Below are 23,543 nucleotides of genomic sequence, written 5' to 3' on the forward strand. Positions count from 1 at the left end.
ATACTTAGTACTTAGCACTATCAACCACCCCAAAGTGAAAACTAAACCTTTATCTCAAGCCCAGACTGGAATTCTCTGGGCTTGAGCTTCAGACTTTTCCACAGGTTTGAAATTTCAAGGGGTGGGGTTTGGTTTATTTTATTTCTTATTTATTTTTAATTTCTTATTTGTTTATTTGTTATTCATTTATTCATTCATTCATTCATTTATTTATTTATTAATTATTATTATTATTATTTATAATTACTATTTGCCCAGGTAGGACTTCAGGGTCTGGATGTTGGCTTGGTCATAGGTTTCTGAAAACCTTGTACAGCAGATGTAGGGTGTGGAATGTGGCTTGCTCTTCCCTCTTTGCTTATGCTTCTTGTTGGTTCTGCTCTTCTCTCACCCCAGTGCCCCAGCTGTTCTTTGCCTACATTTTGGGTTTTTCTTTTCTTGAAAGTTGTTTCACTCTGTCTCCTTGTTGGTGCTTTCACTTCTATATTCATTTTGTGGAGATATTTTAATCTTTGTTGGAGAGGATTTTTATGGTGGCACAGAGCTGCTCTGGATTACTCTGCCATCTTGGTTCCATCCCCAGAACTCTGAATTTCTTTTAATAAAGGCCAGATCAATATCTTGCATCAATCTGTGCCAAAGACTGGGAGTGAGAACCTATATCACCTTTTATACCCAGGTTTGTCCTTCTTCTGTTTGGCTTCATGGTACATCATTTGTACCTCCTCTGCAAACATAAAGCATATCTGATTGGTGGACACTTTATTGAGAAGGTGGACCATGAGTTCATAATCCCTCATCATTACTGCTTTGATTGGAGAGGGAAGACTAATATTAAGTTGGGCAGATCAATCTACATTTAGGGAAAGTGGTTCAAATGTGACTGACCTCCAATTTCTGACATTTAAAGAATGGGATGTTACCTGGTTTATGAAGATTGCCTCTCTAGAACACTTGGCCATATAAACATAAGCCATCTCAATGAGGCTATTACTAGCTTGATCTCCCTCTTTTTAGATAAGGTCACCCCAAATCTTAATGAGGGGAATAGCAAATGCAAAGTGATCTGTCCTTGGGTAAAGATCTATCTCCAGTTTTCTTTTGTTTATACTGTAAACAAAAGTAAGGGTCCTTGCCAAGGAAGATGAAGGTGGAGATGAGGGTAAGAATCAATTATATTTCTCATGTAGGCTAAGAGACAGGGGAGATTTGAATAGAAAAGGAAATATTACAGATTGATATTAAAAATCAAATGATGCTAAAATTAATTTTCCTCATTAGTGTATTTGTAACTAATAGAATTGCATTCCCATAATAAAGATCAAGATAAATGACTTAATGGAAAAAGTAGACACTAAATCTATAATAGAAACAAACTTCCATGTATCTTTTGAACACCTTGAAAAAAAGATGAACAAAAGTTTAGGAAATTTAATAGATTTATAGTGAATATTGATTGAAAATAGGAATTACTGGAGGCAGAGTCAAGATGATTGAGAGAAAGATCTTAACTTCCAAAATTCCTATGTAGCCTCTACTACAAAATATCTACAGAATATTCCAATAAAAGTTTCAAGAAGTCACTGAGAGTCATTGTGGACTAAAGGGCAACAACAGCACTTAGGGATGAAAAGGGAACTGAATGACAAATATTCCAGGAGAGGATACATCTAGTAATACTGGGAGCAAAACTAGTGCCATTCAGCTGTTCTGTCATGCATTACCCAATTTGGGGTCGTAGCTCTAGAGATAAGAAGAGTGGTTGCAGTTAATAGGGAGCAGGGGCCCTATCTGTGTAAAGATTAGGAAACACACCATCTGGGCAGCTATCATACCAGTTGCCATATCACACAATTTTGTAAGCATCAAAGATTGGTAGTCCCTTAGATCAAGGTTTAAGAGCAGAAAGACATAAAAGACAGACACTCGGGTAGTCATAATCCCAGTGGTAAGCAGAGACAAACTAAGGCACAATTAAAATTCAAAAAGTTTGAAAATGAACAAAAAAGGAAACTGATCCCATAAAGGTATTATACAGATAGGACAGCATTGGTGAAATAATTGCATGGGTGATGGGCTGCCAGTGTGGGGAGATAGTAGGGAGCTGCTCCATTCCCCTTCTTTCCAGGGCCAAGGACATTTCTTGCATGCCGCACCCCTCTGTCTAGCCACCCAAATTAAGTACTTCCTCTCTTTGCTCTCTAGGGTAATGGGGGTTGGGGCTCACAGGCAGCTTAAAGTTGCAATTTGGCCACATGAACTTGAAAACATTCACCAACACGGTGATAGGGAATCTCAACACATAAATTCAGAAGAAAACAACTTGAAAAACGTCCCCAAGAGAAATAAAAAAACAATTTGTATTAGAAACAACCTCAACAAGAATTCCTAAATGGCCTAAAGAAGGAGATACAGAGTACACAGATGATTTTAAACATCAAATAACACTTCTAGACCAAAAATTGGGGAATTAAACAAAAGCCATATGAGAAAATTATGAAAAGAGAATTAATGACTTGGAAGAAGAGGCATAAATATACTGACAAAAAAACCCAAAAACAACTTCTTAAGACTCTGAACTGTTCAAATGGTAAAAAAAAAAAAAACAAAAATAACAGTAGAAAAATAGTGAAAGGGATAGAAAAAATATACATAATGGCTCAGGTCTGTATTACTCCTCTACAAAATTGACCATGAGGCATAAAAACTTACAAATACAAATAAGCAGAAATATTACAAAGACATTTAAATGACTAAATGAAATAAATTATCATTAATAAAGTCCAATTAAAATGATTAAATATTAATTGGAGACGAAATAACATTTGCACAGGATGAATTCGTCAAAGAAACATTTAAATGGCTTATGCGAGATCACACAGCTATGGTGTCTCTGAGGTTGGATTTGAATTCTGTTCTTTCTGACTCCCAGATCAGATTTCTATCTGTTGAGTCATTTAACTACTATATTTATAAATGAATTGTTTACATTACATTTAAATTATTTTTATATTATGTTTATACTATAAGTGAAATAGTCACAAATAAATATAGGAACTGTTTAAAAACAATAAAAATAGATAAATTATTAGGTAATTTTACATAAGAAGACAATCAATTTCCAGTAGCAGAAATGAGAAAGAATTCACAAAATAATTAAATTATTATTAAATACTGTTTCATCCAAGTATATGCCAATAAAAAGAGAACTTTTATGCAATGGATAAGCTTTTGTAAATATATAACTATATTAATAAAATGAAATCAAATTCAAATAACCACTCTCAAAGGAAGTCACCGTTCAGTCCCCATAGTGACTCACTTCCTTAAAATAATGACCCTGTTCTCTGTGGAAAGCCTATCCTAGAGCACCCAGAGGGTCAGATAGCTTGCTGATGATGATTTGGGCTTTCCCTTGAGAAAGAGACCAAGATCTGGGTGACTTTCACTTTTTGAAGTCACCAGAGAAACTCAGTCAGGGCCCCCCTCCTACAAGTTCCTGGCCCTACAGTTACCAATTCTGGCAGCTTCTGCTCCTGCCATTGGTAGCCTTCCACAATCAAATTATGGGCTAGAAGGCTCCCCCTGAGCTCAGCAGTGGTCCATAGACAGGGAGCCTGCTGACTTTCATGGCTTTCACTGCGTAGATCAGCACCCTGTAGAGTTCCTTCAAATGCCACCATTACCACTAAGTAGACACTGCTGAAAGGTGCAAGATGGCAGGTAAGATGCTACTGTTGGAAGTTTAGATAAAAACCCAGTTCCAGAATTGCCACATGAAGCTGAAGGGTCAGCTATAGGACTTGAGGCCACTAACCGTCCTCCAGGAGACACAGCCTGAGATGTAAGACCTGGGGAAAGAATACTCTTTCCTATGGCTTCAGCTCCATTTAAGTAATAAATAATTATAGTAATCAAAACTATTTTTATTTAGAACTATTATTTTGATCATCTAAACAAGAGATAATCAAAATTGGAAAATAATAATAGAGACTACCAATAATCAATGATTCAGGAAATTTAAATAGAATATTAGCAAGCCAGCTATTACATCTTATGCCAAAGATGGTAGATTGTGAGTGGGTTGAATTGCATGACAAATGCAGAACTAAATTAATATTAGGAGAGTGATGAATACAATTAGTCATATTAAAACCACAATAAAAATCATATAATTGTATAAATAAGTACAGAGAAAAATTGACAGAATTAAACCATAGAAAACATAGGAAACAGATATTTCTTTGCATAGAAAGCAGTATATATCTAACACCAAGAAATTACATCATTTGTAATTGGTATAAATTAGAAGTATTCATAAAATAACTATTGAACTATGACATATAAATGAAAATAATGGAATAAATGTAGGCAAAGAGCAAAGGATTTTTTTCATTGAAGAAATGTGATGGTACTCTAATAGAATCGCAGAAAGTCAATTAATATTTTAGTTGAAAAATTAAGTTTACTTTGTACACTATACCATACAAAATAATTTTGCTTTTTTGCATTCTACCAACCAGATCTCTCAAGAAGAGCTAAAATGAAAAATACCACTTAATAGAAATGCAGAATGAATAAAATACTTGAGATTCGATGTACAACTTACATATAGAACTATATGGATAAAACTGATAAATATTTTATATTAATATAGACTTTAAAATAGTTGTAGATAGGCAGAGTAAATATAATACAACTAGCAAAACTTTTTAAATTAATTTAGTTAGTCATTGTCACAGCAATTTGGTTAAAGTAAGAAGGAAATTTAATTGATGATCTTCTCATTTTATTAGTTCAAGAATCCTTTTAGTCTGATACTTTGCACCCAGGTGATTTGTAGTAACAATATAGTTACAAGCAAAAGTCCATTTTGTAAACAGATTTAGAATTCAGAGCCATGTTGTTACCTGAATAATAGTTTTAAAGATGTGTTACCATAAGTGCATTAATATGTTAATCATAAATATGCAATTATATTATGTTATACTATCCTTTATATCAAACTGATTTATGTTGGAAGACAACCAGTCTTTCTGTCAGAAGTGGCAAGCCCTGAGAGGGGGGAGATTGGGATTTCTCAGAAATTGGGGTTGGGATATACTGCATCAAGAATGTCCCCTGTAAAAAGTCCAAGTTAAAAATATCCTGACCTGTCCATGACATAAGTTCAGTAATTTGTTAAGAATCAACACTGTAAGTCTTATCACTCAGGTAGTAAGTTTCTTTTTTTGCCTTTAAATATCTATCAGTGATGATGATCAGTGTCTCAGAGTCTACTGGGGTCACCTATAGACCTCTGATTTATTTGGCTTGCCCACAAAATATGGTCCAACTTTTCTCAGAGAGCACTTTGCCCAGTCTTTTTCTTTCATTACTAAGGGACTAGTTTGTGGAAATAGAAAAATAACAAATTCATCTGGAGGAACAAAAACTGGATAATCTCAAATAAAACAATGAAAAAAATGGGAAGGGAGATTAGATCTCAATATCAGTATCTCAAATATAACTACAAAGTAGCAATAATAAAATGAATGTAACATTGCTTAAATAAGGAGATGGTGATCAATGAAAGAGATTTGATCCATACAGTTTCAAAGCAAATCAAGTTGAAGTTTAATGTTCCATAAATTCAAAGGCCTCAGATACTGGGATTGATGACTGCTATTTAATGAAAATATTTCTGGGAAAATTGGGCCTAACTCAGGCAGAAATTCATTTTAGAACAACTCCCAAGTATATACCAAGATTTATTTCACATGAGCACTTGACATAGATATAAAAACATCATATGATAAAAATAAAGTTAGAAGAAGAAATTACCTTTTCAGTTCTATGGATAAGAGATGAATTTATGACTAAATATGGATAAAGCACATCATAGAAGATAAAATAAATAATTTTGATTACAGAAAATTAATAAAAAAAAACGAATGCAACCAAAATTGTAAGGTGAATAGTTAACTCTGGAAAATAAATTTAAAAAAATTGTTGTAGGGATTTTCTGTTTAGGGTTTCATTCCAAGTTCTATGAGGAGTAGATTAGAATTTATAAGAATAATGTATATTCACCAATCAATAAATAATCAAAGGTTATGGATATGTAACTCTTCTAAATGGTTACCCCAATAATGTAAATTAAAGTAAAATAACATTCCATAAAATATGCATTATGTTGAAAGAGTGAATAAAATCAATTAATAAGTTTTGGAGTCTGTGGAGAAACTAGTACATTGATAAACATGGGGAGTTGTTGAATTATTACAGTCATGTTGGAAACCCAAACCCATGCCCTAAGTTACTTGCTTTTCAATTAGCAATAACAGTACTAGGTCAATAAGACAAAAATATCAGGGAAAGAGTAAAATATTTATAATTACATTATTTTTAAAGGCAAAGAATTAAAATTTGAATGAGGCCTGATTTCCCATCATTTGGAAGTTACATTTGGAAATGAGCAAATTATTGCGTATTGTTAATGGTTAATTTTTGGGTAGGAATTTGACAAATGAGAGGAGAGCAGTTTGATAAAACACAAAACAATTAATTCATTTTGGGAAGAATTTCAGATAGGAAATACGAAGGAGGAAAGTGAGAATATCTAATATCTTATAGCTATACCTAAAATCCCAATCTAAACTAAAATTTCTAAAAAAAAAACCCTAAATCTAACTGTTTTGGTGGACAGGTGCTTCTGACTGAATCACGTCAGGCCTAACTTCTCTACACTGACTACCTAAAATTATATTTGCTATCTAACTATCTAAACTAATCAATAAATATTAATCACCAACAACCTCCTTAAATTCAGTTTCCTTATCCCAGCTGCCAATGGTTCAACTGTCATCCTCACTCTGACAAAGATAGACTGACTTCCTCTCTAGGAATCCAGAGAATCAGAGCATCTCTCTTAACTTTCTCTCTTATCCTTTCCTCATTTCCTACGTGATAGAATCTTCAGCTCTCCCTCTCCTGCTCTTACTTAGAAATGTTTCTGTTCCTGTTTCCCTTCTGCCTCCTAAAGAGACAGAGGAAGAGATAAAGAAACTCCCTTTAACAGTATCAATATAAAGGAATAATATAATTTTGCTGTAAATAGGAGAAACTAATAAAAAGGACAGGTTCAAGGAAGCATGGGAAGATTTTTGTGAAGTGATTCAGAGAAAAGGGAGTAGGACCATGAAATCAATTTATACTATAACAATATGATAATGATAAATACTTTTAACAGATTTAAGAATTCTAATCAATAAAATTAGCAATCGTTTTCCAGAGGAGTTATGATGAATAATGTATTTCACCTCATGACAGAGAGGTGATGAATTCAGAAAGCAGAAGGAGATAACAATTTTTTGACTTGGCTGAGAGAATTGAATTTGCTTAAATATACATATCAATTATATTTTTAGTTTGTTTTTTTTTTTTGGTCAATGTGTGAGAGTAAAATATACTTTCTAATTTAAAAATGGTAGAGTGTATTCTATATTTTTGTGATTTCTTTTTATTCTTCTTTGGTCAAGAATTCTTTCTTTGGTTGTAAGTTTTTAATATATTTGATTTAATGCTTTTCTAATTTCCTGGTGTGCCCTTGAATATTCAGGTTGTTTACACATTTTGAGTTCATTGTGGTATAGTGAGTAAAATATTGCCATGAATCTATTTTTTCTGGCAAACTTATTTTAGTTTTATAATCAATAATTTGCAAAAAGTATAATCTTTTCCATTTAAAAATATTAATTGTCAAGTTTATAGCATATTCGGTTATTCCATTTGAGTGTTCTCAATTCTCCCTTTTTAGTACATTTTATTGATTTGTTTTCTATTTTAACTAATAAAAATTTTCAATGATTAAAAATTTAAGTACATTTAGATATATGAAAACACTATCCCACTTTTATTCCAAAGAAATTACAATGATATTTTGTTGATTATTAAAAGAGCACCATTTGGAAGAATTACTTACATAGAACTAAATCATTCAATTATGTCAAGTGCCATTATAATTTTATTACATTAGTACTACCATACTTTGAGTGATGAACATTTCTATGATTAATTAATCAACAATCACTCTTTAACATTTAAAATGTTTTCTAATAGTGTTTATATATTTTTACTGTATCTTGGTATATTGATGCCCAGGTATTTTCTGAATGTTATTTTTATTTTAAAGGCAGTTTTCCTTTATATTATTTGCTTCTGATTTTTTTCATTGGCACGATTGTGATTTTTGTGAATCTGCTTCCTTTAATGAAGTGTTGATTTATTTCATTTGGCTTGCTGCTGAGGTTTGTATTTCTCTTTAAAAAATGTGCAAAACAACAAATCAAAACATTTCCCTTTGCATATATTTAGTCATTCATTATATCCAGATCTAATGAATCTCAAAATGGACATATAAGCATTCATTATGTGAGCACTTTCAGTGAAGAGCACCCCATTACTCCAGAAAGAAGTCCAAGGAATTCTAAACTTCAGACTTCAAAGTAAGATATTAGATAGGAAGAAGAAACATCACAGTATTTCATAAGTGTAATAATGTCAAAGTCTACAAAGCCTCTGAAGTGACCTAGCACCCAAACAATTGTTTGTTTGTTTGTTTACTGAATACTTCCTCTTCTCATTCTTCCCAGAATTAATTTAAAGAGAAATTCAAAACAAACAAATAAAACCTATAACTACGGTACTTATATGCATACTTCCAATTAGAGTACTTACATTCCCTGCTTCATTAGTTTTTTTTTTCTCCTTATAGAAATATTCAGTAATATCTTACCCCATTTCTGTTTAGGGAAAAAAAAAACTATTGAATTGATTTCTTCCTACTATAGAATGCACTTACCTTAAAAATCATCCTGATTGCCACTTTCTCTTTAAGAAACACTGCTGGAAATCCAACGATCCAGGAAAATTTAGAGGGACTTATGAGAAAGAATACTATCCACATCCAGAGTAAGAACTGTGGGAACAGAAATGCAGAAGAAAAACATATGATTGATCACATGGTTTGATGGAGATATGGTTAGGGTTTTGATGTTAAAAGATCACTCTATTGCAAATATGAAAAACATGGGAATAGGTTTTGAAAACGATATATGTATAACCCAGTGCAATTGCTTATCAGCTCCAGGAAGGTGGAGGGAAGAGGGATAGGAAAAATCATAAATCATGTTAACTATGGGAAAATATTCTAAATTTAAAAAATAAAAAAAAAGAATCACTGCTGGTTGGGAAGGACAGTTCAACAAATATCTCACATCTCTTCCTAGACCTGTATTGCTAATGCACCACTTTTTCACTGAAACAAAAATTTAGCATAGTTTGTAAGTGATAAAAGATCTTGTAAAAATAATTTTAAAATTTATATTTTCTAAGCTTTAATTCTGTGAAGAGTTTTAAAAAGTAAAGTATTATATACACTAGAACTGTGAGTTAATAAATAATTGAAATTAGTCAGCTGGGTGGCACAAGGTATGAATACTACTCCTAGAATCCATTCCCTCATCTATAAAATGGGGTTAAAATAGCACCTACTTCTGCTGGTCATTTAATGGAGAAAGTGATAAAGTATTTGTAAAGCACTATTTAAATGCTGGCTATTGTTATTTATATTCATGAGAAGCAGATGACTGTAATTAAGAAATCTCTGGCTCCCTATTCCAGCTTGAATTCACAGGTTGAGTTCCCTAAGGGACAAATATCCCAGATACTAGGTACTCTGTATCTTCTAAAATTATAGTTTACCAGCCCCTACTAGTGAGTTTTTTTCATCTCTAGTCTGCCTGGAACCACTTTAACTCAAGAAATAGGAATTTACAAAAAAAGACTTAGTGTGTCATAGCATAACAGTGACAACAAAACATCTCTCATGTAGGAGCTCTGCTTGCCTTGCATAACCAATTATTTAGCAATTCTTTTCATTTCTTATATACCCCCCTCTCCCCTGCCACTACTATTATTCTACTGCGGGTCCTTATGACATCTTATCTTGTCTATTTCAATAATCTACTATTTGATCTCTCTGATACAAGTCTTCCCACTGCTCCAACCTATTGTCCAATAGATGTCAAAATGATTTCCCTGAAGTTCAGGTCTCATCATATTACCCACCAATCCTACAAAGTCCAATGGCTCCATCTCTTTAAAGAACTACTGTCAATTCTTATGTCTGATATTTCAAAGGTCTTTAAAACATGGACTCTTCCTGCTTTCTACTCTTCTTAAATTTTATTCTTTAGCATTCACTCTGTGATCTATCAAAACTGGTCCATTTCATGTTCTGACATCACAGGGTCTCATCTCCTATTTCCATGGATTTGCCATTCTTAGAAAGCAATCTTATTTTATTTCCAAATTTTCTACTCACTGATTTCCTTTAAAACCAGGTTCAAGTGCAACATTCTTTATGAACCCATTCCAGATTGCCTCAACTGCTATTTTATCACCTCAGGAAACTACTTTGTTTATTTTTTATATATCCTATATGTACATCATGTGTGCATCTTACCTTTCTGTCAGAATTAAAGCTCTTTCATATCAGGGACTTTTCACTTTTATTTCAATGGCTTACCACAGTATCCAGGATCTGCCTTAATGTTTGATTGATCGATCAGTCTTAATTCACCAATGAAAATTAGTGCTTAGAGAAAAGAACAACATGGCAGATCCAAAACCTTTGCCACTTCTCTACTGATTATTCCTTTCATATGCAGATAATATCTTCAAAATATGAAAGAAGAGCCTTCTATACAACATAAAATGCAATCATTGAGATATGAAAGAGGTATAATTTACATGTTGTCACACATAACCTGTTTTCATCAAATACACTGGGTTGATTTAGTTGATTAGAGAATCTTAATCCCATGGTTAAATATCCACTACATACACGTACCCACCCATACATGTATAAATTATGAAATAAATTGCAATTATAGAATTATATGACTAATATCTTAAATTTAATTGTTGTTTAGACATTAAATTTTCCAATTAATATATGCCTCTCTGTTCAGTTTTTAAGATTTGAGATCTTTTTAAATTTAAAAACATTCTTGGATTATCTGATAATTTTTAGGAGATTGATTTAACAATTTCATGACTTTCAAATAATAAGGAATTTGGAATTCTCTAAATGTGATAAAGTCTGTTGGGAGGGATGGTCTAACAGACAGGGGATATATGAAACTGTAAGTGCTCCATGACAATTCCATCTTCAGAATAGAAAATCTAAAATCCACCACTCCATGATGTTTGCTCAGCTATGAATCAGTGAAGATTTGCCCTGAAGAGAGAAAAGGATAGCACTATCTTTTCGGATTGACCTGGAGACAGCTAAATGATGATAGTAGATAAAGCAGAGGACTTAGAAACTGAAAGATCCAAGTTAAAATTTTTTGCCATAACCAATGACTTAAACTCTCACCTTCAGTTTCTTCATTTGCTTATGAAGGATTTGAATTCAAAGGCCCCTAAGATATTTTTCCATTATAAAATTATGAAACTTTCTAATTTGGTATGGGTGTATAGCAATAATAAACATAAAACAGGTTGAGAATAGTATATTTTCCCAATGTACTCTGTGAGGAAAAAAAAAGAAGAAAAACAATTTTATTTTGGCTGCAGCAGAATGGAGATTTTCAACATTGATTTTTCTCCAAGCTAATTCTGAATATTCTTAAATCTTGAATTTCCATTTTTGGTGTAACAGATGAAAGGTAAAATATTAATCCATATCACTAGACAAATTGGGTAATAGGTTTCATGGATGAGAGGAAAAAAAGAACAAGACAATCTACTGTAAATTTATGTCAGTGTGTATTAGTGACAAACTAAAAAGGATAAGGATTTTTTTCTTTTGCCTTGAAGATAGCTGAATTTAAATGGTAATTTGTTAGTTTCTCTTAATGAAAATTAGACATTGTCATATTTTCAAACTTAAAAAAAACCCTGGTATTTATTTCTGAAGTTAAAACTGATTTTCCTAATATATGGAGACTGAAGATAATAATTTAAATCTAAGTGAATATTGGAAAGGTTAATGGTTCATCTGAGCAAAATTTCTTCCCTTCTCCCATGTCACCTGGCACTACACAGCCTGAACTCTGCTGTTCCTTACTTTAATTTGTATTCAAAGATTTTGTCACATGAGCAGAGTAAAATAACTTTGACATATGTAACAACTAAAGAATTCTGGGTGTTATTCTAATTAAAATTCATGAAAGTGCAAATTTAATCTAATTGAGATGATCAGATATCCATAAATTACTGACTCTAACAAGGATTAAAGCTTGAAGTTTAAATGACTCCATGAAGATGGTAATCGCTGAAAATGCCTCCTGATCAAAATTCCTATTACCTCCCAAGTAAAATTCAAACTCTGAAGCTTGGAATTCAAGGCCCGATACAACCTGGCATTACTTTAGTTTTCTAAACTTATATTACTTCTCTCTTTCTAACCAAAGTACAAAATTCACTGTAACTTGAAAGCATTTAGGTTTTCACACCTCATTGCCTTTGCTCAGCCTAATCCCTAGCAGTGGAAAACTCTCAATTCCCTCTCTTTGCTTGCTGAATTTTGATCTATCTTTTAAAAATAAATTTAAGTTCTAACTCCTTCAGGTAGCTTCTCCTGCTGCCTCTTTCCACCTTTGTCCACATTCATTGTTGTAAACCCCTAATATATCTAGTCATACAATATTGCATGTTGCATGAAGGCAGTGTGCAAAGAATAGAGAGAACTTGCAGTAGAGTCAAGATAATCGAGGATCAAGTTTCATCTTTGGTATATACTGGCTGCATGACCTGAACAAGCCATGTACATAGATATTTTACATATACATTTTATACCATATCAATTATCAGGAGAAAAAATAATTATTCAGTGACAATGAGTAAATACTTAAGTGCCAAGTATATATAGTTGGCAAGTCAAAATATAAGGACAAAAATGTAAAAGCTCCTGTCCTAAAGAAACATGCCTTTGTATCACTAGCATTTCAAAGTATCCATCAGAAAACTGACAAAATATATCAATTAGTATAATTTTAAGTACTTTATTAGCATTTATGTACTCAGTAAGTTATACTAATTCAATCCATGCACCTGTTTATTTCCCAAGCCAAACAAATATGCTTATTTTTTCTACTAAATATAAAACTTACTTTTTTAAACATGTGAAACTCACTCTAGGCTAATAATAGAAGGAATTGGCTGAGAATACTGAAGTAGAAGGGGTGATTGAACAGAGGAACCTAGCTATATAAGCAGATATACAACACAGGTATATTTTTCTTTCAAATGGAACCATAGAAAAACTTCCATGGTTAAAAATAATCAAACCAAAAACAAAGGAAATCATACCAAACCTATAATAAATAATACTGTTTAGTCACAATTTATTAACCATGTTTATTTATTTTAAATATCCAATGTTGGTTAAAATCAATTTTAATCTATATAGACATGAAGAGAGATTGAACTTTTAATTTTATTGATATTGGGAACTCATAGTTATGGAAGGCACTGGATATGCAAAAAAAAAAAAAAAAAACGAGTCTCAGTTCAAAGGATCTTATGTATTCTTAGAGGATGTTGCATGGACCAAAAGGAAAATTAGTATGTGGAAAAAAATCAGAGGAAGAATATACTATCAGTTGAGGATATCAAAGAGGGGTATAAAAATAAATTTATACATGAGAATTTTTATTCTGATTACTGTGGCATTTGGATTTCTAATGCTACTCTTTATTTTTTATTCCTTTGTCCTGGCAAGCATAGGAATGTATCTTACATTCCTTACTCCAGAGCAGCTCCTAAAATTAAAATAATTAAGACTGAGAAGGGAAGCTCCTTCATATCTAGAAAACAAATCAAATTTAAGTCCCACTAAGTATGACCAGGGGGGTAGGTTGGTCATATACCCCATTTCTGCATTGGAATGAACAATGAAAATCAATCTTGACCAGAGATAACTTGATTTTTCCATGTAAATCAGCAAAGATATTGGAATCCTCTGATCAGTCATGTAACTTTCCCCTCATCATCATGAAGGGATCATAGATGGTCTAGAAAATATTAGCCTATCTCCTCATTAGGTGTCCACCAATTATGGATGCCTTGGGTTGCCAGGGAAGTACTGAATTTGTAGCTTTAGAAAGTGTATTAAATGGTTCAGGATTCTGAATGGCTTGTCTTTGATCACCAAGAGAGATAATGGACCAATTGATTAATTGAATAATTATTGCTAGTCAGATATTTCATATTGGTCTAGTCAAGTCAAATAAATTATTGCTAGTCAAATCAATAAATTGATTTTTCTTACTTGGCACCCAGTCCCTTGGAATTTCTACTATAAGCTGAATTAAGCTTTGAAGGCAATTATTATTCCAAGAAACAAAAATGAGAAGGGAATGTTTCAGTTATGGACCAGAATGTGTGAATATGCACAGAACTACAAAATATAATATCAAATTCAAGAAATAACTAGTAATTCAGTTTGTGGAAACATCAAGTTAATAAAGGGAGTAGTTAATGGAGAAATAGTCGGAGAGGTAGAGAGAACATGAATTGTAGAGAATCTTATAAGCCAGGCTAAGAAATATATTCAGGCCTTTAAGTAGAGATTTGCTGAAGTTTTCTGAAGAGTATAATGATGTGGCCAACTGGCTAAAGAGCAGTACTTCTCTCCCATTTTATTCCTGACTTGACTTCAATAAAATGCCTCTGTAGCAGGCACCTTCATCTTCTTACTCCTTTTACTCCTGCTTTCTAGCTCCATTTCGTGTATTTTCTTTCCCCACATCACATAAGCTTTTTGACTGCCTTTCCTCCCCCCCTTATATGTATCACCAGTGCTCAGAACCAGTGCTTGGCACATAATAAGAACTTAATAAATAATTTCTTTCCTGATCTCGGGTCTCTTATTTCCAAATGCTTTTTAGGCATCTCAAATTAGATTTCTAGTAGAAAACTTAAATTTAATATATCTAACCAATATCATTATCTTTGCTCTTTAACTTTCTTCCTCTTCTACACTGCCTGTTATTGAAGAAGGCAACACAATCCTCCCCATCCTTCCCACTTCCATTTTGCATCATTAATCATATTACTCGTTTCTCTCCTTTGACATCGCCACCACTCTAATATAGGCCCTAATAACCTGAGAGCTGGATTATTGCAATAGTATTCTGGTGTGTCTGCCTACCTCAAGTCTATCCTCACTCCAAACCGTTTTTCATTCAGCCACAAAAATGATTTTTCTAAAAGTTAAATGTGATCATGTCACTTTTCTACTTGATAAACTCTAGTAGCTTCCTACTGCTAGGAACAAATATAAATGTTTTATTTGTTTAAAGCCCTTCAAAACCTAGCCTCTTCCTATAGTTCCAGTCTTCTTATACTTAAACTTTCTGACATGTACCCTTCAATCCAGTTGCAGTGGCCTCTTGGCTGTTTCACAAATAAGGCACTCCATCTTTTGGCTCTAGGAATTTCTTTGGCTATTCCCCATCCCTGGAATATTCTCCTTCTATCACTCTTAACTGCTGACCTCCTTGGTTTCCTCTTTAGTCTCCACTAAAATCCCAACTTCTAAAGGAAGTCTTCTCAAATCTCTCTTAATTCTAGTGCTTTCCTTCTTTGAATTACAATATTTTCCATTCATCCTGTATTTTGCTTTGTTATTTATTTATTTTCATGTTGTCTCTCCTATTAGATTATAAGCAACTTGAGTGAAGAGATGGTCATTTATGTCTTTTAGTATCCTCAGCACTTAGTATAATACCTAGCACATAGTATGATCAAAGTAAATCTTCCTTAAATTGAATTATCATTGGACTAATATGGCAGTATTTTAAATGTGGTCACAGGAATGTATGCTGCACAAAAAGTACTCTATTCCATTAAGGGCTCAACTTGGAAAAACGCATAACCACTAAAATGGTCAGAATAACCAAATCCCTAATCAGATAAGAGACAAGTTTGTAATATCTGGCTGCCACACAGAGTCAAGCTCTTAAAAAACACACAGAGCCAAGGCACTGGGACTCCGGGAACAGTGTCTCTGGGAGAATGCCCCGCCAAAGATGATTCTCCGAAGAGTAACAGAACTTGGGCATCCTATGTACTTTTTTGTGAGGAACAAGGGCAGGGAAGAATGAATGAGTAGCTCTTCATTGGATACTAGGAAGGGAGGAGACCAGGGTATGACTGATGGGAAGAGGCTGATGCTTTGCACCAGATACAAAAAGATGTTTCCAGCCAGAGGATGGACTACAGGTTTAATGTTGATAAAGTTTTTAAAATAAACAAAGATACTTAAGGTTTGATTGACTACTAATCTTATCTAAGACTGGGATCACCAAGTACCTCAAAGTCTATTCAGTTCAGAGGTTTGGTCAGTTAAGTCACTCAGGTCAGTCAGAGGCTTCCCCCAAGACAAATTCCTAAAGGACTGTGATTGGGAAACTCTCTACTCCTTTTATGATTGTAATAGTATTAACTTTTATGATTATTTTTATAACACAATCATTAGTTTTTTGAGTTAACAGTCAAATAATATAGTTTGCTTCATATGAATTATAAACATTAGCTAAGAAAAATACAGTTTAGAATGGCATCAAATCTTGCTTAGATCTTGATCTTAAGCCTTTAACCCAAGAGTTTCCACTTAGCCCACACATTCTTTTTTTTTTTTTATAAGATTGCCAAATAGGCACCCAACTGCTGACTCCTAGTATTTCATAATCGTCATCAGAAAAACAACTAGCCCCCAACCCCTTATAGCAGAGGACTTGGAAAGGTCAGCTATAATTTTAGACATGTTACCACCTATAGCAGTGATGGGCAAACTACGGCCTAAGGGCCAGATGTGGCCCTCTGAGATGTTCTATCTGGCCATGTGATATTATTCCTAATCTGATGAATACAATGAGTAGGATACAATACAATGAAACTTGGAAAGAGTTGCCTTAGACACAGACTGACAGATGAGCATTTCCTTTCCTTTGGCCCCCTCTTTAAAAAGTTTGCCCATCACTGACCTATAGGGTTTCTTTTTTTTTTTACACTTTCCAGTTTAATCAGCATTACATCATTAATGTGGTGATTGTATTTTCTGTCACTGTCATCAGATTTTTTTGGCATAAAAATTGCTCCCTCCTAAGGGTCAGTGGGGGGCCTTTAGTCCTGATCTGGATCAAGGTCCAGCTTTATTGGGAGTTTAGTCCCCTCTAAATAAACTTATTTAGCTTGGAGTATTTCTTTTAAATTTTCATTTATTTATTTATTTGTGTATTAATTAATTGATTCATTTGTTCATTTATTTGTTTGTTTGTTTATTCATTCATTCATTCGTTTGTTTGTTTGTTTATTGAAACCTTTACCTTCAGCCTAGGAGTCAATACTGTGCATTGTCTCCAAGGCAGAAGAGTGGTAAGGGCTAGGCAATGGAGGTCAATAGACTTGCCCAGGGTCACACAGCTGGGAAATGTCTGAGGCCAGATTTGAACCTAGGACCTCCCATCTCTAGGCCTGGCTCTCAATCCACTGAGCTACCCAGCTGCCCCCAGCTTGGGGTGTTTTGCATTGGTGTGATAAATTTTCACCATTAGATAAAGGAGAGAACTTGGGTTTCCAGAAATAAAGATGACAGGACTCACTACTGAAAAGTTAGCTACTAGGTTGTCAACTCTTTAACCATGACAATTCTTACTATTTTTATCCCTGTGAATATTCTTAAAAAAAATACAAGGAAAAAAGATTTTAAAAAAGTATGAAGAAAATGTAAACTATTTAAGGGAAAGGATATTTTCTTCTTTATTTTTGTTTTGCCAATGCTTCTTATTGTTCCTGGTATAGAGTGTTTATTCATTTACTGAAAGGAAATCATAAAAGGCTTTTTTGGAAATAATTTAAAACAAAAGGAAAAAAGCAAAACAGAACACAACTACTAGCCTACATAAGAGGAAATTATTGAGAACAAAAGGACAAAGATCTCTGATAAATATTTAGGAGTAACTGAAAAATCTAAAACATTTGATTATGGGAATTAAAGAATTTAAATGTAAATACTAGCAAATTGATGGCATCATTTTCAAATAATAATATAATCCCTTTACCTACTTTTAATTGTTTGGGGTGGAAATTGAGGGCACCTTGAAAAATTTCAAGGTTTACCCTCTTAAGCCACTATTTAAGAAACCCGGAAAACCATTTCCAAAACAAAATGCTAGAGAGAGAGAGAGAGAGAGAGAGAGAGAGAGAGAGAGAGAGAGAGAGAGAGAGAGAGATTGAGAGAGATAGAGAGGAAAAAGTGTGGCCCAAAAGTTACAAGATCCAAAAGTAAAGAAAGCAAAAAGGTCCAAAAAGAAAGAAAGAAAAAAGTTCAGAAACACACCTTATTTATAGAAAAATACAACCCTCAGGCTAAATTACATCATCCTGACACATTCACCCTGGTCAGGTCCCCTGAAGGAGGTTTCCTCCAAATCAACTTCCCCTAGCTAATGGTCAAGGGTCAGAATCAGGCCCCAAACTACATGCAAACATTTTGGGTGAGGGGATGATTGGGAGTGCCTTCCAGAGGGGCCTGCCCACATGGTCTCCTGGGCAGGCACCTTGCCCACCCGATGTAAATTGCCAAGGCAGGGTCAGCAAGAGGTGATGGGGGCCAAGAATACAAATCTAAGTGGCCAAGAGTTAAACTAGGAAAGTGGGTATAGAACAGGAAAGAGGCCTATTATTTTAAAATGCTAAGTTAGTATAAATTTTAAGAATTTTTTTTAGCAAATATGAAAGGCTATTTTATTTCTTTAGGGACTCACTTTTTTTTTACTTCTGAAAATCATTTCCTTTGTCTAAAGAATTAGTGGAGACAATATTTTTATTAATATATCTCAGGAGAGGGAAAGAAGGAAATCTTAAAGATAAAAATGGACAAAGCATATTCTTTAGTAACCCAACTATCTTTTAAAGATCCATGCTTATTCCCTCAGCAAGACTTGTTAGTAATTGACATGGGCACTTGAATTTCTAAGGAGAAAAAGCATAGTATTAAATTGTAAATCAATACTTGTGCTAGACTGGTTGAATGCACCTTGGCATTAAACCTATTCAGCTTCTGACAGTCAGAGAGAGAGAGAGAGAGAGAGAGAGAGAGAGAGAGAGAGAGAGACAGAGAGAGAGAGAGAGAGAGAGAGACAGAGAGAGAGAGAGACAGAGGGGGAGAGAGAGTGAGGGAGAGAGAAACTCAAAGGTGGAGCTAGAAAGAGTCAGAGAATGATGGACAGAAGCAGGGGAAGAGGAATGGAGTGTGTGTGTGTGTGTGTGTGTGTGTGTGTGTGTGTGTGTGTGTGTATGTGTGTGTGTGTGTGTTCACTACCACTTACTGTGCTACCTATGCTAAAGTAAAGGTATGAGTGGAACGGTGATGTTTGTTGTTTGGCTTCTAGTCTGAGAAAGAGAGGTGAAATGAAGGACTGAATAGAAGTACCAGACAAGATTAATTCTTTCCCACTACTTTTGATGCATTGAAGTAACTTTTTATCATAGGCATTAGAGAAAATTTCTTCAGCTCTGCCTCAGTTTTGTAGGCAGAATTGTATTTTTTTTTCATTCTAAATTGCCAAGTTGCAAAATCTGAATAGTATTGACAGTGTTGGATCTTTGTAGGAGAGTTTAATTTTGAATTTAGTTGCTCTAACCCTCTTAACTACAGATAACTTCCCCTTTAGTACAGTCACATGTCCCTATACTGCTCCATTTTTCATGACTTATGTTTCTAAAATAAAGTTATTGAGGGTAAGGAAACATTATTATGATCTGGAATATTTTAAATCATGGATAGAAACCGGCAAAAGAGAAGTGTATTGTTAAAGATAGCTAAACAGGCCTCTTGTTTGCAGAGCATACAACGTATTGCATGCTTTAGTTTTAACCCACTTCCTATCAGAAATCCTTTACCAGTCAGTACTGCATCATCTGATATAGCAAATGGAGAAATTTAGAATGCTGTGGATAAATTCACTTACCTAGGCAATATGCTTTCCAAGGATGAGTACAGAGATAAGGTTGGCACATGCATTGCCAGCAATAGCTCAGCGTTTGGAAGGCTCAGAAGTTAAGTCTGGAAAAGAAGAGGTAAAAGCCAGATGATTGTCTAACAAATTGAAGGTCTACAGCGCCACTGTACTTATTTCATTGTTATATCTATGAAACACGGACACTATGCCAGCACCAAATGCCAGGAAGCTGAATCATTTCCAGTTGAATTGTCTTAAGTGTGTAGGAAATTATTGAGGGAACCTTGATCAGGAGGATAGAATCTAAGCTCAGTGGCCCCCTGGGGTCAGTGGGAAAGCTAGCAATTAAGGCAGGAGTCGATGAGGACGAGGCAGGATAAATGTCCTCTGGGCAGCCCTAGCAAAGGAGGAAGGGAAACAGTTGGCCCATGGACCGTGACATGTCAAAATGAGTGGGTTAATTCAAGCTGCAGCTGATTTGGGGCTCTTTTACTTTGACTCAAATAGACTGACTCCCTATGGTTCTGTGGGAAGAATATATAGACCTTAGTCAGTGAAATAAAGAATCAGTCATAAGAGAAATATATCTATATCTCTTTACTCTTTTACTTCTCACCTCATTTTATTAATACACCCTTAAAACTCTGGCCAGGTCCCCATTTTACTTTTAATATTTAGGAAGCTTCTGAAGATCACCAGTCAAGTTTAGGTACTAGATATTGATGTCCTTTCTCAACCTGAACTTCCAAGTATTCAGATGGTACTTCAGAATCCTCAGTTCTGATGGTGTGACCAAGTTATTTGAATGCCACACATAGATTTGCCTAAAAGACCATTTTACAAAGAACTCACATGAGGCAAAGCTCTCATATGGAGGACAGAAGAAGTGATGCACAAACATTCTAAAGATTTATCTGAAGAACTTTAGTATTTATTGTGAAACATGGGAGAAACTAGCAGAGAACCATCCAGCATGGTGTACCTGCATGAAAGAAGGTACTGTGTTCTATGAGCAAAGCAGAATTTCCGAAGTTCAAAAGAAAAGTGGGATGCATAGATTGAGAGATTTCTCTACCCCAAATTTTCATATAGACTATCTGTGCCCTAACTGTGATAAAGTCTTCTAAGATCATATTGGCTTGATCAACCGCAACTGAACACCTTATACACTGACCCTCAATAAAGATGTAATTTTAGTCCTTTTTGAGTATGGAGGTCAACAACTAGCAGTGAATACTCATTTACAAAATAATCAGTAATGCAGAGTTGAGTTTTTTGTAATGTTGCTGTTCAGTCTTTTCAGGCATGTCTGACTCTTCATGATATCATTTAGGATTTTCATGGCAAAGATACTAGATTGATTTGACATTTTCTTCTCTAGCTCATTTCACAGATGAGGAAACTGAGACAAACCTAGTTAAGTGACTTGTCTAGTGTCACATAACTAATACATTTCTGCAGCCAAACAGGAATTCCTTGTAGGAGTGGACTAATTAAAATAATATATAGTGTATGAGAAATAAATGAAATTATCCAGATGAATCCCAGAGACTAACTTCAGCAAATTCCTTGTGGTTGGTACCTTCCAGTGAGCAGCCTCATCTCACTTGTCTTTAGCAAAAGTGCTAGTTTTGCTCCATGAACTTCCCTTCATGTTTGTGCAACTCGCAGGACCTTCCCTCTTGTCGACCTTAAAAAAATCTATGAACAAAGTAATTATAATAAATGGTCTTTAATCATGGTCAGAAATTGTAATCTGGGTTCCCCTCCATTTCTATGCACAATAGTACTTGGGTTCTGCAATCAGATATAGAGAAAGTGGACTAAATACTTATTTAGAAGTAGAGAGGGACTACAGCAAGGGTACTAGGGTTCACAAAGATTTGGAATAGGCACAATAGACAGAGGTTAAGGTAGGTGGAAGTGGGTCTTTTATTCTCTAAGTTTGATTATCTTTTTCTAGTTCAGTCCAGTAGAGACAAGCCTGATTCATGGTCAATTCATTCATTATCTGTCTTTTGTTTTCCTTTTGGAGTTTCTTTTGCTTTCTTTACAGGGAAAGTCAATAAAAATATTATCTGTTTCCCCCATTTCTCCTCAGGTTGCTCTACTATGGGACTACTCTCAACTTCTTCACCACATCAGGTTCAGAGCCATCTAGAAAACCCCAACAAGTACCACATTCAGCAATCCCAAAAGCAACAAGTAAAGCAGTACTTTTCTATTACTTTAGCCAATAAATATTCCAAGCCAGCCTGGGGACCATGTCATGCCTCCTGGACCTGGGAGCAGCACACCAAATAGCCCCATGGCTATGCTCACACTTAACTCAAACTGTGAAAAAGAGGGGTTTGGTAAGTTTGAAGAGCAAAGCAAGGTTGAGAATGAATGCCCAAATATGAATGCTCCTTCTTGAGCATCGTGCATGCAGATGGATGATGTAATTGATGGCATAATTCGCCTCCAGTCAAGCAATAATGAAGAAATTCTAGATCTGATGGATCTAGCATGGCAAATGCCCACTACCTTGCCAACTCACCTTTATGGCAACCAAGGCATGCCACCTCTAGGGCTGGCAATCAGCAATTCCTATCCAGCCAATCTTCCCAATATCAAAAGGAAACTCACAGAATTCGAAGCAAGGGCATTAGCCAAAGAGGGACCCAAAAAAAGATAATCACAATTTAATTGAATGAGGGAGGAAATTTAACATCACTGACTGCATTAAAGCGCTAGGCACTTTGACACCAAAGGTAAATGACCCAGATAAGTATTGGAATAAGGGAACGATTTTAAAAGCATCTGTGAATTACATCTGAAAACTACAGTGAGAATAGCAGCAGGCAAAAGACCTTGAAAACAGACAGAAGAAACTGGAACATGCCAGCAGGCATCTTTTGCTCAGAATACAGGAACTTGAGATCCAGGCTCCAGCACACGGACTTTCCCTCATTCCATCTATGGGACTTTGCTCCCCAGAACTGGTGAACTGTGTTATACAAAAAGAACCAGTTCTTGAAAACTACAGTCAGAATGTCCTTCAGCATCACCCAGACCTCACCAGCATGAACACCTTTGATCTTATAGACAGCACTATCACTTTCAATAATAATTTGGAGAAAGGGACTGAAATAATAATTGCCTACAGTGTCCCTACAAAAATGGGATCGATTTGATGGACTATACTCTCTTTCTCCCATTGGGGTAACCAATCCATTTCTTTTGTCGGTATCTCCTGGAGCTTCCAAAGCAAGCTGGCTGAGGAGCAGCATGGGTATGTAAGATACCAGTCACACTTGTTAACAATTGGGTGATTGGTCTTCTCACAAACTGCTTCAGTTCCTGATCAGTAGATTCAATGATTTTACCTTTTGGAGTTTTCTTGATATAAATAATATAATATAATGTAGTATATATTATATTACTCATATAATATAATATATAATGTATTATATTATATATAATTATAATAATATGATATTTAATATAACATTTTTCATGCTTCATTGATAGCCCAATCCA

General features: G+C 34.6%; 1 pseudogene; it reads left to right on the plus strand.

Moving 5' to 3' along the window:
* Positions 1 to 3,716: 3,716 nt before the first annotated feature.
* On the plus strand, positions 3,717 to 23,324 carry LOC123241833 (annotated as a pseudogene).
* Positions 23,325 to 23,543: the final 219 nt, after the last annotated feature.

Source organism: Gracilinanus agilis, chromosome 3 (genome assembly GCF_016433145.1).
Source record: "Gracilinanus agilis isolate LMUSP501 chromosome 3, AgileGrace, whole genome shotgun sequence".
In the NCBI taxonomy this organism is placed as follows: domain Eukaryota; kingdom Metazoa; phylum Chordata; class Mammalia; order Didelphimorphia; family Didelphidae; genus Gracilinanus; species Gracilinanus agilis.